Source organism: Catharus ustulatus, chromosome 7 (genome assembly GCF_009819885.2).
Source record: "Catharus ustulatus isolate bCatUst1 chromosome 7, bCatUst1.pri.v2, whole genome shotgun sequence".
Classification (NCBI taxonomy): Eukaryota; Metazoa; Chordata; class Aves; order Passeriformes; family Turdidae; genus Catharus; species Catharus ustulatus.
This window is the reverse complement of record NC_046227.1, coordinates 7,890,851-7,907,776: the sequence shown is the minus strand read 5'-3', so window position 1 is coordinate 7,907,776 and position 16,926 is coordinate 7,890,851.

Here is a 16,926-nt window from a genome sequence, read left to right as displayed (position 1 = left end):
AACAATAGAAAAAGGCATTAGATGCGTGGAAAAAATTAGCGAGTAAGGGAAAAAAGCCTCAATAAAATAGGCTTGTCTTGAAGGCAAGGTCCAGCCCTGCCTAGAGCTGGGAATACCTCTCACGCAGGGTTTCCTTTCCTTTTCCCTTGCCTTCTAATCCATACCTTGGCTCCGGTGCACCTCATGGCTGTTTGTCTGGGCAGGGTCAGGAAACAGAGTCATGACCTGGCTCCTTGGTAAACAAAACTGAATTTGTCCTTCAGTTTTCCCAACAGAAGGCTGAGGCTTTGTAGCATCTATGTCAAATCAGTCGCCAAAACTACGTGGAAACGCCTAAAAATTGATACACGATCCAGGAACAAAGTTTTAAAAAGTTCTAAGGATACAGCATTCTGGAGCTGGGGAAATGCAAGCACAATTTTGTTTCCACATCATTTTTATTGTGCACCACCCAGGCTCTCAAAGCTTGCATTCCTGCACGGGATATTCCCGTTTCCCAGTGATTTGTGCCCCTGGCTGGCCGTGGGGCTGCTGGCAGTGCCACACAGCTCTCTGTGTGTGCCTGCTGCCCACGCCAGCGATGGGTGGGTGGGTGGCTGGCAGGAGCTCTGTCTGCATTGCACACCCTGACCCACGCTGCTCTCCAGCCTGTCCATGCCCCACATCAGCGCTCGCCCAACCCGAAAATCACCCCGCAGGTGAGGCTGGCTGCACGGAAGGGATGTTGCCCGAGGAGAAATTCCTGTTGCCCAGAGGAGCAGGCAGCACCTGTCCCTACAGCCCCTGTGCAAAGCAGAGTGTCGGTCAGCCCAGCTTTCCCCCCAGACTGGAGTGGCTGGGGCCGTCTCCTCATTTTTGGGGTGTGATCCAGTATCCCAGCAGAGCAGATGAGGAGGCAGAGGCAGCTTTTCTCCCTGGCATGCTGTGGTTCCCATGAGAAAACTCCATTGCGCATTGCCCGGCAAAACCACAGAAATGTTCACAGCACTGCCTCCTCTCCACCCACTCAAAATGTTTTTGCATACGCCTCTAGGCACTACAATCATGGTAATTAAAGCTGTAAAATATTATTAGTATCACACTTCCATAGACTTTTCGTCCTAAATGCTTTATATACCATGCAGCAGAAATTCAGCCACTCCCATGGAGGGGGAAAAAAAAAAAAAAAAGAGGGGGGAGCAGGAACAATGCACATCATGGCAGAAAGCCAAATTTTAACCAGGGGTGCCCAACAGAAATCCCTTCTCCCTCAAGAAGCTCCTGGGACATTGCTGAAGTCCACCCAGGGCAATGCTGTGCAGGGATACTGCATGCCTGGGACTGTGAGTGTGTATGGTAGGGAAAGAGAGACTCACACCACTGCTTTGGGAGCATTCCAGTGGATTGGTGGAGATCCTCACACCCCTTACCTGTGCTTCCAGGGGCTGAATATACCCTGAATATACTGAATATCAAGGCAGGTATAGGAAAGGGTTAAATAGGCTGTAGTCTCCAGTGTAGCATGTCCTTAGGAACAGGAACAGCAGCATATCTGCTCCAGTCTGGCATCTCACTCTGGGGAAGAGGAATAGGACGAATGTGCTCTGCTCTCTCCCTTCACCAGCAGATCTGAGAATGCTGGGCAAAAAGCCAGTGGCAGCCAACAAATTGAGAGTTCCCCCAGCAAAAAGCAGGGAAGTGTTTCTAAACTGTTTTTCAGCACTGTCCTATCATTAACATTCAAGCACTTTCCTGTCTAGGTATTGTTTCTGCTTACATCCCACAGAGGACACACAAGCTCTGAGTCTGCTCCCTCTCCCACATGTGCTGACATCTGGAGGTAAAAGTGTCCTTCAGATGTTGCCCTGCATAAATGGGAAGGGAGGGATGGATAGAAGTCTGTTAATTTTATAGCTGTTCTATTATATTTTGGTATTGAAATGGTTATAGTGTACTGAGAATAGGTAGGTAAAAGCAAAAAATTGTAGCACTAAGTAAACAAAATACAAAAAAAAAGATGAATGTGGCAGAACTTCACCTCTGTGTCAGACCTCCTTTCCCTCTTAAAATGCTTACAAGCTAGGGAATAAATTTCAGAGTTTAAGGAGTGTGATCTTCATGATGGAGGCCCTACAGAGTGCTGAAAATCTTGTGATGAACTTCCAGTGTGATGTATAAAGAGCACACCCACCCTCACACCCACACAAACCCACCCAACCTTCTACACATGCTGAAGTACTTGGGTGGACATCATTACAATTCTGGCCAAGTCCATGAAGTGATTTGGTCCCTCCAAATAACAAGGGATGGGTTCATCTGCAGCACACGAGTTCCAGGCAGACGTGTTCTGCCACTCCTCAAGGACTCAAGCAGTCGTGCCCCAGCGGGCTGGGCCAGGGGCAGAACATGCCCTGCCATGGAACATTTGCAAGGCTGAGCTGAGCAGGGTGGGGAGGTAGGAGGGTTAGGGAGGGAGAAGCCAGAGATGTGCCCTCACCTCCAGGGAGCAGCTCCGCAGAAGCGGCTCCGTCCTTCCCCACCCAGCACACAGACCTGGCTGGTGCAGTCTGACACTCTGATGCTCTGCCTGATTAAAGGAAAAAGAGATTGGAATCACACATGGCACAGGGACACTTTCATAATATACAAAAGAAGTCTGCAGATGATCAGTTCTCTATTTCCTCAGACTCCCCAGATTGCGAGATTGATGAGAAATCTGAGTAGGATATGAGTGCTACGGAATCAAAGGGAAAGGAAAAAAAAAATCAGCAGTGAGCAATTATGTTCAAGGAGACAAGACAGTAAGTCGCACCCAGAGGCAACTCCAAGGCTGCCAGCACAGCAGCTGGTATTGCAGAACATCTCTGTGGCTGGTCCCCAAGCTCCCTGAGTGCCACTGCAGGAGCGGAGGGTGCTGGGGCACAGCAGCAGAGTGCAGGGGCGTAGGTGCAACCTCGCCCCAGTTTGCCTCCTCCTTGGCTGGGGCACAACACACACACAAGTACTGCTGAAAATGCATGTTGAAACATATTTCTCAGGGAGGCTATTAATACCTGTGAAGAAAACACTGGAAGTGTTTGCTGTTAATAGAGAAGAATGCATTGCATAAAAGACAGATTTCATGAGCTGTCATTGAGGAGGCTGCAGGGTCTGGTGGCTGTACCACATAGCTGGGGACAGAGACAGCTGCATTCTCTTTCCAGCTCTCCTTTGCTGACATTGGACAAGTTATTTCACCTTGCAGCACCTCAGTTTCCCCATCTGGATATTAGGATAATGATTTGACTGCTTCCTCAGTGAAGCAATGCTAGATCTGCTGATGAAGAGGGTCAGAGACAAGCATTATTATTTAGCATCATAAATATTCATAGCATTGTGCAATGGGCAGGACTTGCTGAACAGACAGCAGTCCTTGTTAGAGATCAGAAAGTTTACAGTCTCTAATGTAACCTATAAATTCCACCAGTGCAACAAAGAACAAATATGGAGCTGTGTATATTTTTGGTGGCTACACCATCTGACTGAATGCATGGTTGGGAAAAGAATTTTGAAGAAGAGTTTGCATGCTTCGAGCATATAAATCAGAAAGTGGCTTCAAATTAAAAGGAGAGTACCACAGACACAAGAAGGGCTGTGCAGGATCAGGTGGAGCAGAGCTTCCAGGGGAAAAAAAGGCGGTCTAGACTTGATAGGATAGTGAAAACCAGGAGAATGGGGTCAGGGTTGAGCACCAGAGGAAATTATCTCATCAACCTGGCAAGTGATATCTTTCTATTGATTTTCAAATGAATAGACTTTATGGCCAGGAGCAACTGTTTAAAATCGTAAATCATCATAATCTCACCTCTTGTACCCTGGAGATCAAAGAATTTAATCTAGTCATTTGAATTACATTAATCTTATGTAAATAAAACAGTGCACTAATTATAATCAGTTAGAAGATACAGATGCATCACAAAGATCTATGTGAACAATTATATTCAAGGAGACAAGACAGTAAGTTGAAAGACAGTTAATAAAAAAAAGGCTTTGCTAAAGCTTAGCCTTTAGTCTTCATCAAGACACGCACAAACCTGGAAATCACTGCATTTTAGGGTTGTGCCGTGGGATATTTTGGTTATGCCCATTTCAGTGGTTTGGGAAACACAGGTCTTGCTGCTGTTCTCCCTGGAGGCACAGATCCCAAAGGCTTCCACAGCTGGAGGCAGGCACAATGGGCAGTTCATGGCCACCCTGCTTCTCTGGCCACCACACTGTTCCTTGCAAGGGCCAGAAGGTGCTGGCATGCACTGTGCTTTGGTAGCTGGGAAATGTGCTGAAACAGGGAGCTCCAGAACTGAACATCTTCACAGGTTCAGCCTGTGTCTGACAAAGAGCTTCATCTGAAAAGCCCTGGGAGGAGAAGGAAGCACAACTCCTGAGAAGTCAAAATACACTATTTCAATGCTTTCAAAATAGCAGGGCTGAACTTTTAAATTTGAAACAACCTGTTTCTGATTTAAAAAGCACTCAAAAATATAAAAACAATATTTAAAAAAAAACTGGGAAAAAATTACTTTTGAGAACTCAGTGTGCTGAGTATTGTGGTAGTGCTGGAATCATCATTTTGGCTCAGACTCCATGCTTTGATCAAACAAACATTACAGACAGAAACACAGCAATAGTGCCTTGTGACAGTTTGACTTCTCTGCCTTTCAGCCAGTAAAAAAAAATAAAAATACACGGCCTGTGAGCACACACCTAGTGGTAGTTTTGCTAAGGTGAGGCTTGTAAGAAACCTCTAAGAAATGACCAGATGGCATCAAAGGACTCACGACCCTCCTTGTGTGGTTACCAAGCTGCTGACTGCCACTCCTCCCTCTCCAGCCCCATTCCACATCCCAAGCAAAGCAATCCAGCCACCACAACACAAGCCAGCAAGGTGCCACTGAAGGCTACAAACCCAAAACTCAGGTGTGCAGTGAGAGGAGCATAAAGCCACCACCTGAACCCTCCGGTATTGCCAAGGCATCACTCAGGACCTTCCTTCCGGGAAGCGCACCCCATGCGCTGGATCCACATTCAGGACAAGAAATGGGAACCAGGAAATGGAAACCAGGACTGTGAGGTAGCAACAGGGCAAGGCATCACCCCAGGCAGGAAAAGGGCTTTCAGCACATGGGGTGACAAGGCAGCCCAGTTTTCCTGGAGATGAGGCAAGTCAATGCCAGCAAGCAGAGGTCTCCATTATGTGAAGGTGGAGACATGAACACCATGACAATAATAAAAAAATTGTAACCTGGAAATAAACATACATAAGTGCAAATGGGGCTGTGTGCTTGCAGCTGAGACCAGGTAGCTGTCAGTGCCCTCTGAGATTCCTCCTCTCGCTCCCGGAGCAACATTCCAAACTTCTCACAGGTGAGCCTGGTGCGTGCTTGCTCTGCAGCTCCGTACAAGCCTCTCACCACTGACATTTAGAGCCAGAGGGCAAACTCTTGACATTGCAGAGGTCAGGAAGACATTCACCACTTATTTTGCCATGGTTAAACAGACATCTGAACCCCTGCTGAAGTCTCTTAAAGTAAGCTGGCTTTCAAACATGTCATGCACCCATATATACAGACCTGAGTACCTAAATGTTAGGTGCATGAATTTAAATACTCTGTGCCTCAGTTTATCCATCTCTCACTGGTGGCTGAGGATTGTTCACATCACAGCCTTTTAGGAAGCCAAGCACTGACAAAGAAGCCCAAAGTCTACAGGTGAAAGCCTGCAGGAGAGGGGAGTGATGACTACCCTCCTTTTCCAAGTAAGGAGAAGGCTTCTGCGCCTTCCAGCTCCTCTCTTGGCAGTGATCTGTGTGTAGGCAGTGGTCATAATCAGGAAGTGCCTCCTCCAATTTACAGCTGGTGGTACCACCTGTGCCTCTCCAATTCCAGCCAAAACAACCTCCTCCTCAAACCCACTTGTAAGGAAGGGCAGAGGATCCAGCTGACAGCTCAGAGGGAAAAGCACGGCTCGGGTTTAAGTGCTGACATTTTCCCTAGATGTGTACCACTGCTTACCAGTGTTTTCTTTTTTGTAAAATACAATCACAGTGCCTGCTGAGAGAAAGTGGTCCCACTGTACCATAACAGCAAGCAACTGATAAGTGTTAGGGTAGACATGGGACAACAAGAGAAAGGGAAGACATTTTGCTGGGTCATTGAGGGACCAACGTGCGTGCAGCTGGAATGGAAGAAAGTGGAGTCATTACTCATCACTTCAAGTCTGTCAAGACTTTACTTTCTGGAAGAAAAACAGTGGGTTAGTGACTGCTGGGGAGGCAGGGAACATTTCTATTCAGTTAAGACAAAGCTGTGTACATGGGAGTATTTATGTACACACGCCTCATTGGTATGGTCCTGGCTTTTGATTGCCAGGTCGCTCCTGGCCTCTCACCTCATTATGGCTGAAGCCATCTCCCTACCAGGGCAGCATCTCAAGAAGCACTTCTGGATTAGCACTTACTGCTCTAATCCACTCCAGACCTCGAATGGAGCTCTTTTACTCTGGAAACTGGAAACCCAAGGAGATTTTAAATAACAGAAATTTGCAAGAATTATGCCTCTAGTCAGCCAAAACTAATACCAGAAAGGGAAATCTCACTGTTCCCATCAATGAAACTAACAGCAGGGCTTCCCAGACTTCCATGGATGAGACAGTCTGGACAAAAAGAATGGAGGCCACTACCTTATGAACTGGCATTCATTCTGAGGGGCTTAATTTTTCTGAATATGTGTCCATTGTGTGGAATATACTGTGTTCCTGCTCTGGTCCCACTCTCAAAACTTTGGCTGACTTCTCTAAAGTGCACAGAGCCAAGAGGCACTTATTTTCAGATTTACTAAATGCCTGCATTTCCAGTTAATCTGGAGCTGTGGGTGCCAAAACCTCTAGAGAGGTATTTACCCTCATTGCAAATATTATGTCACCTCTGTAATGCCACTGGAAGAGTAATAACATTTTGAGAAGACTTAAGGGCACTCTAAAAGCTATGTACAGAAAAAAACCAAGAAGATCAGAATGAAAGCCAACAGCTTCTGATAGCAGATAAAACACTTCCTTTCAGTGTTTTCTCCTTTTTATTAGCTATTTCTTTTCATTTACATCCCATAGCCTCAAAATGTTATTTTTCAATGATCTGTTGATTTCCTATAGAGGCCCAACCATCTACTCATCTTTGAGAAAGTACCCTGCTGCTTCTTGGCCCTACAATTGCTTCCATATGAACCTAATGCAGGCAGGTTCTCATCTTCCATTTAGATTTTTTTTTTAATGGATGATGAAAGCAGAAACAACTGAGCCATACATCTCCCTAAAGCTTTTGATGTTCAGCCTCCCCAGTCCAGCACCATGGTGACACACCAGCACAGGGAACATCCACTGCACAACAACAAAGAAAAATGCACTTTGCATTTTAGAGAAGGTGCTCTTCACGTGGCAAAACATCTGTCCAAACCTATAAAGCAGGCAGTTTGCTGTCTTTTAAGGCAGTCCTGATGCAACACCTACAAGTCACTCTCCTTGGAAAAGGGGGAATGTTATTTTTTCTGCAGAACTCTGCATCTGTTCATCAAAACCCCTGTACAGGCCATGCAGGAAGAGTTGGACCTGATGATCCTTGTGGGCCCCTTCTAGCTCAGACAATTCTGTGATTCTGTAACTGATCCCCTTCCCATCCCTGCTGAATTCACACATTCACTCCCAATCTCCTGAAACTGGGGTCGTCTTTTCACTGGGATGGGGTTCTGACCCATGCTTGGGATATCCTGGTGCTACTGGCACATAAATAAACCATAAATTATCTTCCTATAACCCACCAAGACGTGTGTGATCACCTCAGATCCCTGCATCAAAGCAACACCCCCTGGGACAGCTGGAAGCACACAACACTCATCACCAGTTCCACCAGCTGTCACCAGTCCCACCAGTCGCCAGCTCCATGGCATCCAGAGTAAGGAGTCCCACTGCTTTCTTCCTGTAGCTGCTTCCTCGAGGTAGACCAGCAAATTTTGTGTTTTCCTGATGTATAGCCTAGGTGGTGGTGCCTTAGAGAGCACCAGTGACAGCTGGATGAGAGGGAGCGTTGTGACCTGTCAGAAAGTGACTGCTGGCCAACACAGGCATGTGAGACCTGGGCTGTGGCAACAAGCAAGCAAAAACCAAGCCTGCAGCTTTGCTTTCCTCTGTGCAAGTCTGAAATCACTGAGAAAGGTCACACACAAGTAAAATCCACTTTGAAATACACTGAAATACACACAGAACAGAGCCTCTGCCAAAGGGTTTGCTAAGAAAAAGCAGAAAAGACATGGTCACCTTTGAGTATTGTGTGGATGGCTGCAAAATTGACTCCAATAATCGCTTTATAGGCCCTTCTCTTTCCAAAATTCATCTTTTCAAAGACAGAACAGCATATGATCTGGTTAAGGTGCTGATCCATCCCAAGGTGATGAGTACTATCAGGGCTGGGAGCTTCATCCCTTACCTAGCATTTGCTGCAATGAAACTTTCTGGCTAAACTTTGACATGGAAAATTTCAATCCAAACAATCAGGCTGAGTTACCTTGAGTTGATTAATCTTCTCACCTGTTTTGAGAAGTCTTTTATCACCATCCTCACTCTAGAAGACATTAAAATTGCTCACTGCCCACTGCCTTCAGGAGCAGGGGTAAGTAGGTCTGGTGTTACCCAAAAGAAACAGAGAGCTGGAGATCTTATATGATCAAGTGTTTTTGACAACAGATGAATTTTTTTTGGATAATGAGCAATTTTGCTCATTCTATAAGCCTTTTCTACACTGAGCATTTTATTTTTAGCACTGGCAAGACCTAGCTCATTAACATACACAAAAGATTTTACAGTAAATCAGTATCACTGCTCATTATAACGTGTGGAATTTTGCAACCTTCCAAAATTAGGACAGGTTTAATTTTACCTGTTTCAAGGGCGCTACTGACCCTTAACATCTACTGCTAGAGGGAAGATCAGGTGGCAGATCCAACACTGTGCTGGGAATAAGGAAGAAGCTGAATGCCCAAAGGTTGCTGCTGCATTTCTCTCTTCCATTGTCTTTTCTCCAGAGGGAACTGTTTAGAGAGAGGATGAAACGACTGTGGGAAAGAAAAAAATATGTGAAAAAGGAAACCTGAAAAAATAACAACAAGAGGTCACTGGAAATCTCTTCAACAGTGAGAAGGTTTCAGGTTTGTTGAGAAGCAGAACTATTCATCTCTGTGCCACATGCAAAGTCGCTGAACTACACTGTTTCCCCTCAGCTAAACACCAGCTTAATCATGCAGATTTCAATCATATAAGCAATTAAAAATAATTGTTTTCCCTCAGCTGGGTGTTTTTTTCCCCCACAAAATACTGACAAAAACGGCACATGTTTCTCCTCTTATTTGGATTTACTCTATTTGTGCCAAAGTTAATTTCTGACCTCTAATATGTGTTCCAAAAAATGGTGACTGAAATAGAAAGCGAGACTTTCCATCTGATCAAACGTTTTTATGGTTTATGGTCTCACAAGACCCACTGCCTAGTGCTTTCCTGCAATTCCTTCTCAGCATTTAGAAATCCCTGATCGACAAGGAACACATCTGGGAAACCCAACCACAGCATTTCAGGGGAAAGAAACTAAAAGGAGAAGTGACAGCGGCATAAAAAATAAATATGGGGGAAAAAAGTCAGAAGGCCAACCTAGCACTTAACCACAGATCCCAGCAGTGGTTCCAGGCAGGATTTATTCTAGTAATAAAAATACCTGGGGGATACAGGTATCCTAACACGACAGAATGGCAGCACTGAGTTATATAAACCCAGTGTCACCTTCTCCCTGCCTGCCTGGATTTCTCTGGGCACGGAGCAGGTTCTGTGGGATCACAAATGGGCAATTTTGTTAGCAGAAGACTTGGGAGCAGATGAAAGCTTGGGTCCACCATCCCCCAACATACCTGCCAGAGAAGCTGAGCTGGTACAGGGTGGGGAAATTAACTGAGCTAGATAAAAGAGTGGTTTTAAAATCTCCTTTTGCCTGGAGCACTGAAGAAACCAAGAGAAGGAATAGCAGCTCTGCAAGGGATGCAGCTGCATGCCACTCCTTTTTGAGGGTGAGCTGTGATACTTTGCTCTTGCCTCTTGAATTCTTCCCCAGGGAATTAGAAGCTGGAGGAAAAATTGGGAACTTTATTTATTTATTTTCACCAACCCATTGTGCAGCATTCTTTATCTATGATCTAATAACTCTTCTAGCATTCGTAACTTCTGTGATTTCAACCAGAGGAAAAATGCGATAGGATTTTGCATGACTCATGGGTCTTGTGAAATGCTTTAAAACAGCTCCTCTTTCAAGCTTTTTACCCTGACTGAAGCAGGGTATGAACCTAAATTCTGTAAAATGGTCTGCACACCAAGTTTCTACAAAGCATGCTGATTTTTAAAAGGGATTTTCTTCTGAGAATATAAACTATTCTGGAAAATTTGACAAATACCTATCTGGATAAGCCCACAAAGGTGTGTTTTTACATTCTTGGGTACATTCTTACATACCTGCCCAGAGCTTCAGGCTTTTATCTTCTTTTTTTTCCCCCTTCTTTAAAATCATGGCCAAATTTTCAATTGGCAAAGTAGATCAGCATATTGGGGTTTGCTAAGCCAATGGGAACTATTGCCTGAAGCTTGCACAGAGAGTTTCACTGCTCTCAGCTCTGCTGCCACTCTCATTTTCTGGGGCCAGGCTCTCAGTGGTGTGAATCCAGGCAGGGCCACCAGAAATCTGATGGCCAAAGATCACTCAGCTTTGTTTTTAGTGAGCAGCTGCCACATGGAATGCGCTTTCCACTAAGCTCTGATGTGCCTGCATCCCTTCTCCTGCTCCCTTATGACAGAAAGGCAAGTCATTGCCTGGAGCTCCTTGAGAAGCAAAGCACAGCTGCAAAGCTCCTCATACCTTTCCATCTGCATTTTTGTGGCGCAGCAGCAATGCTCTGTGCATCACAGGCACTGAGCCTGACTGCTGTTGGCTTCCAAAACCCACTGCACCCTCCCAAGCTGTGTGTCCTCTTCTTTGATCTTTCCATCCATCCCTCCGGTCACAGGAACAGCAGCTTTGAGCTTTCTAGTTTTCCAATGCCTGCATTGTTGACCTCAGCCAAGGGCTTGGCAGCTTTCCCTGGGACAGAGAGGCACTGTGGGGAGGGGATGGACTTGGGAGGCAGCAGGAGAGAGCAGGGGCACATCCCTTCAGTGCAATTTGAAGCAGGAAAGCTGTGACCAACACAGAGTGACTGCAAACAGTGACATGTGAAAACCCTTTCCCACGGTGGGGAGAGTTGTTGTGCTGCTGCTCCAAGTAACTCCTCTTGCAAGGCTTACTAATAACAACAATTAGGAGTAGTAATAATAATAACGGGTTATGGAACAAATTTGGGGTTCTGACTATCCTTCAGCAGGGAGTGAAATATATCACAACTGTCTGTTTTAGAAGTGCTGGGAAAACTTGTCCTAGTTAAGGATTAAAGTACTAGGCAGATGTGACATTTAATATCTGATCTGCCATCAGACAGGAAATTGCACCTTAAGTTGCATTGTTATCCAAGATAATAATAATAATAATAGAAATAAAGGAAAAAAGAGACAGATCTAACAGTAAGCACTGTGTGCTGTAGCCCCTGACACCCAAGGGTGGTGCCTGTACCACAGCATCGCTTTAGAGCCAGCTCTGAGGCTGGGGATGTGAGCAGGCTTCCCCTGGGCCTCCTGCACAACTGCATAAAACCCACTGCAATTTTCCAGGCCACACCATAAACCAAAGAAAAACTAAGGCACTTTCCCAAACAAATGAAAGTCTCTCTCCTTTTATTTCCCCTAAATGCTTGTCTCTGAAATGCCTTGCTGCATTTCCCTCAATATTTCAATGCTGGAAAGGCTGTGGCACAACAGTGGCAAGCTGTGTGGACTGAGTTCTGCCAGACTTGGATGGAGCAAGAAAGCTAAAGGGGAAAAAGGTTCACATTTCTCTAGACAGAGACAAGTATTTCCTATAATAAGGAAATAGGATTTGACAGAATTTTTTGTGTTTTAAGCTTTTTATGTCTCCCTTAATAAAATCTAAGCTCCTTTTCTCCTCCTGCCACAGTGCATCGTGCCTCAGATAAAATCCTTTCGAAGAACAACATGCACACACAGTATAATCTGAAATTATTCCAGTGCTACAAGGAACATCTTGAACATAATTGCACCACATGGAAGTTGACTTGCTATGAGAAAAACACACAAAAAAGCTTTCAAAACAAATCTGTAAACACATTTATGCTCCCAATAGCCATGATAAATCCAATTAAACAGCCAGGATTTGTGTTACAAACTGTCACTAAAGGAGTTAATGCAGTTTCTGTGGCAGGGAATATACCATCTCCAAGCAAGAAATCCCAGTTCCAAACTGCCTGAGCTTGATGATTTTAGAGTCAAGCCTCACTTGAGAGGACCAATAGCCAAACCAAGACTCTTAAAGCCCAGCTCACTCATATCCCATCCATGCTGGCACTGCATTGCCTCACCCTCACTCTGCCTGGTCCCAGCATCACCTTCTCTCTGTGCCATTTAGGGCCTTCAGGATCTCTACTTGCCTCTAGCACAAAAAGGACCTGCAGATCCATGTGCCATGCCCCACACAATACAGCTCTGACATTCTGCTCCCAATACACTGAAAACATACAGCCAAAAACGACTGGGGAGGAATCATTTCAGCCTGAGGCTGAAGAATTTCTTTCCTGCCAATGCTAGTAGTGAAGAATAGAAGTAGGAAGAATGCTGCCTTTGGACTGGGAAGGGCACAGTGTTTTGCAGCATCAGGGAACAAGAGACCCTGACTGAAGAACATGTGCTTCTGAGGAACATCAAACAACCCACAGCAAGGTTTGCACTGGCTACCTGTTAGCCACACTGGAAACATAAATCCTACTAAACCACTAACAGCACAGCACCTGTAACACCATTGCTTTGCATCAAAACAGTTTAAACCTCATTGATATTTCTCAGGAGGGAGCAAATTCCATTTAGGAGTGCCCAGAACAAGAGCAGCAGCAGCTGGTCTGGTTCCCCACTGAAAGCTGGTCCCAGCTGCAGCACAACAGTGGGAACCCAGTGTGGAGCACCTCAGGACTCAGCCCCACTGCTGGTCATCCTAATCACACATCAGCCACCCAGGTAAGACTTCAAAGCTCAACAGCTAATTATCTTCCAAATAAAGGGAGTCAATGGACCCAAATGTGTTCCACCTTTCTGCTGGAAAGGGCTGAGGAACACCCCAGCCATTGCTTCCCCACAGTTTCCCTGTGCCTGTTTCCCCTCTGTTTTTAAAGTCTGTGCACACCCCTCCACAACCTCCCCATTTTTCTTCTCAGACTCCATTTGCAGTGGATGTAGCAATGATCTCTCTCAGGGCTGTGGTGCTATGACTCACAGCAAAAGAAACTAATATAGCACCTGGCTTGGATGCACAGCTTGGAAGCAAACCCAACAACAGGGAACATTTGCAGAGCAATGTATGCCTACAGAACATTGGACAACGATTCTGAGCACTGCAAGTTTTGGCCACTTAGAGATGTTTCAGAAGTTTCTTAGTTCTCAGCAAGCAGCAATACTCTGTCTTAAGGCATCCTGTGGCCCCACAGGATCAGCTTAGTGAACATGGGTGGTTTTGGGCTGCAAGGTGCTGTTGCTGACAGCAGGCAGTGTGGATTGGAGGGGCAGGAGCAGAGCTGTGCCACAGGCAGTGGCCACCTGCCTGTGCAGTAGGATGCTCCTCCCCTGGCCTGGTGCCAGCAGGAGCTGCTTTTTCAGCTGTGTCTTTGAACACAACCATGGATATTTTTATCCCTGTCCTTTCTACATGTGGATACCTGGAAAAGCCAGCATCTTATCTCCCTACAAAGATTACAGACACTTAGATAACAATAAATTAAGAAATGGACAAGCCTTAGCCGTGTGATTCCAGCCTGCCGAGTTTATTTGGGCATACAAGCTGCTGAAGCCACACCTGCCTGGCTCAGACACCATCTGAATGTTTGCAGAGCTGCTGGACACCTTGAGCAATAATGATGAGGCCCAAGGGCTTTATGACTATTTCCAGGTGTGTCTAAGTTGTTTCTGACCTCTTCAGACTGCAGCCTGTTTGGCTTATGGAGCTGGCAGGAACCCCTGGTGTGTTTGGTATTGGAACTCCTTTGAAGCAGGGAACGGTGTGTGCAAACTCACCGGTTCCCTGGCGTGTCTCCACACTGAGGAAGCTTGCTTGGAGCTGGGAAGTGCCAAAGGTCCAAGTCAGCTGGCAAATAACACCTGCCTAGGGATGCTTTCTTTTGGACATACAGTTCTGGGAACAGACTTGAAGTTTAATGAAACAGAAAAAAGGCTCTTGTTTCCAGACCACACTGTTTTTGAAATTAATAGCTTTAAAAGGTATTTTTTCAGGAGTGGGAAAAAAAGAAATCCAAGCCAGAAGCTCAGTCTCCAGTTAACTTTAACATTTTGACATAAATATGTACAGACAGACACATTTGATATCCTTTTGCATTCATATCCATATTATAGAACTGGAAAGGCCAGAGGAATGCTGTGCAGTTAAAAAAGCCGGCAGTGCTTGGAAAAGGAGCTTTGACTTTCAACCTGGAGTCACTTTTGTGCCTGCATCTCTTGTGCATTTTCAGCATTATATACATACACAATCCAGCATTCTAATCCTGAGCCAGGCTCCTCCAAGCCTCAGAGGAGCCTGGTACTGATGCCACAACCTTTGGCAGATTTATAACAACACTGGCTCCACATCCAGAGGAAATTGGAGCATGATGCATGGAGCAAACTCACGGTCTTGAATAGATGGTAGGAACCACAGGGACCAGCCCAGCATCACCCCTCGCTTTCAGAAGGTGGTCTCACTCCAAGCTGTGGTAAACTGGGCAGTGGATAAACCAGGCTGTCTCCCTGCTCAGCAGACGTGTCCTTCCAGTCCCAAACAGCCAAGAAGTTACAGCTCTCACTAACACCTTGCCCTGCTAATGGCATGAACTGGGCTCTCCTGCTCTTTCACACTCTGGAGATGTGCCCTGCAGCCAGGAAAAGCCAGATTTTCACACAGGCTCAGCACCAGAGGAATCCCACTGACTCCAACAGAATCAGAGCAGTAGGACACAGAGAGAGAGAGAGAGAGGTGCAAAGCTGTAAAGCCCCTGGACAAGTTCTACTGCAAGGGCATTTGGCAAGTACCTTTGTTGCATTTGGCACCAGATCAGAAAACTAAATCCTGCTAGTACTTTGAAGAGAAAGCCTCTCCTCACCTTGCCACACTATTTCTTCAAGTTATCCTTTCTTATCCTGTCAGAATAGATGCCAGAGCTGGAAGTACTCACTTTGTGAAGAGGATGAATCAGTGAAAAGTGCTTGTTTTCTTCTTTGACTTTCTTGAAGATTCTCTGGCCACTCTCAGAGGCAGGAGCCCAGGCTTGTTCCACCTTTCCTCTGAGTCAGCATAGCAAGTCTCTACCTTCACTTGCTGGCACGAAAGGAGAAGAAAAGCATTTGTACTCTGCTGCTGTCACCATCACAAAAATCCTGTTGTTGTCAGCAAGAGCTAATGCGGATGTCAGGAGAGGCTGAAATGACTCCATCAGGGAATATTTGCAAAGATCTATTTGGGGCACATCCTGCATTCCTCAAGTACCTGCAGGAATGGCTGTGACTAGCAGGGGCAAAATGTCTGTACATTCCATCCTGGCTCTCCCTGCCTAGATGTCCTACATGCACCAAGTATCGCTCGCTTATCAGCATTTTACAAAAAGACAGCCCTGTAAACAAACTACCTTGTTTTAGGGAAAGACATTGGAAAACTGCCTGTGAGTAATGTACAATGTAAATCCATTAATCAGGCAAAGCCACTGGCATATCTCTACCTAATCATTCCATAGCACTTATTTCTTCATCTCTCCCATGTTTATATTTAAATAGAACAAATACAGCAGTCAGAAAATTCTGAGCTGGTGAGGAAGAAAGAAGTCATTAAGCAGTCTGTTCAGAAGTGCACAGAAAATGTGTAATGACAGAAGACTGATTCTGAAAGCAGGAGAAGTAGGAATTTAAAAAGGCCAGGCATCCTGGGAAGGGAGGGGAAGCATGCCAAGCTGCCAGGAGTTGCACACCGGTGGATTCCGACGCACAGCGGTGCATCCATAAGGAGCAGCAAGCTGTGAGAAGAAACCACCAACAACCCAACCCTGAGCAGACAGACTCTGAGAGAGCAAGGAGATATTTTAGGTAGGTTGGAGGTGCCTGGTTATGGCTGTGCCAATGGCCACCTGCCTGAGCTGGACCTGGCAGAGCCCACAAACATCGAAGAAAACAGGAAGCAGCAAGACACTCAACAACTTAACGAGTCAAACAGAAGTAGAGAGCTACAGGTTGCCTTTGTGTACTACCCAAGAGCTGGAAAGCATCATCAGAACCTTCTTAATAAAATACAGCCTCTTTTGATCTAAAAAGGGCTTGACAGACTCCTTTGACAATACAGAGATTAATCCTGAAGGTAGTTGAGCACACGGGGTGAAAATTTAATTTCAAGAAATGTTGGAAAGAGAGCAATTCTTATCACATTTGTTTAACAGTACTAGTAATTCATTCTTTCAAGAGTGCTTCATGAAATCCCAGGACAATTACTAAAGGCTACTGTATAAATGTGGAAACAAGAAACAACAGTCAGTATAAAGATAAATCTGAAGGCACAAGACAGACAGGCAAACATGCACTTATCCATAAATAAAACATTGCTCCTAACCATACCACCTTCTGTGGTTTCTCACAGCAAACACAGGGGGTTGACTTCTTCTGTTAGTTCTCTTTCTTTCCCATGCTCTCAAGGTTTGTTTTTAAATG